This window comes from Frankliniella occidentalis, unplaced genomic scaffold, assembly GCF_000697945.3.
Source record: "Frankliniella occidentalis isolate FOCC.00 unplaced genomic scaffold, Focc_3.1 Scaffold468, whole genome shotgun sequence".
Taxonomy (NCBI): domain Eukaryota; kingdom Metazoa; phylum Arthropoda; class Insecta; order Thysanoptera; family Thripidae; genus Frankliniella; species Frankliniella occidentalis.
Window position 1 is genome coordinate 98956 of NW_026267586.1, and position 1011 is coordinate 99966.

The following is a 1011-nucleotide window of genomic DNA, read 5'->3' on the forward strand; positions in this document are numbered from 1 at the left end:
CGTGGCCACCACAAAAGGTAACCCTGGTGGTGTGTGAGAGAGGGGGGGGGGGGGAGTGGGGGCTCAACAAGATCGGCATCGGAGACTGCGTAAAGCACAAGTCTATAAAAGAAACACAACATTAAAAAAATAATATTTTTAATATTTCAGTGTGAATTTTATTTACGGCGTGATAGAAATCTCGCAATGTGCTGTTGAGGTCGGTAGTCCGGAGGAAATCGAAAAGGAACTTTTCAAGATAACGTAATTTATTTTTCTACTCGTTTACAACTGCAATTTTCTTTTATTTTTCCTCTTTCCACAAGTTTAAACTATCTGAAACATGTATGTTAAAGATTATTTTTTACTGGCGGGCCGCGTATCGTGGCCTTTCTCCCACTAACGCGCGCTCAGAAGCTGCTGGGACCAGTGTCTTGACCCTGGCGCTAAGTTCCATCGACCTCTAGCCAGGAGAAGAGGGGGCAGGTGGGGAGAGGAATTCAAAGAACAGGTTATTCCAACCTCTACAAACTAAGATTTGGCAACGAACTCGACCTGGTGGTGCGATGACACTTCGGGTGCTCGTGCGTGTTTGCGTGTTCGCGTATCTTTTGCAAAGTGGAGAGGGCACTGTAAACTGGTTGGCGTCTTTTAACGCCAAAATATTGGCGTCCTCCAAAGAACGCCAAATATTGGCGTTCAAAGGCGCCAAATGCCCAAAGAATGCCAAATTTTGGCGTTCAAAGACATCTAAATTTGGCGTTCTCTCACAGGACACCAAAATTTGGCGCCATAAGACGCCTGTCAGTTTCCAGTGCTTACGAACAATTATTAGTATGTTGAACAGACGCACCTAAGCCAATAAATTGAAGAAATGTTCATTTGAACAAACCCTCTCTACAGAACAAAAACTGTGAAAGATTTTGCAAACCAGCCGTGTCTCAAGCTTTTGGTTTATCACACCTCCCGTACGTCTACGTCGAACCATATTTGCGGTGGCAAGGAGGGCTAGCGGCTAGCACTCGTTTCTGT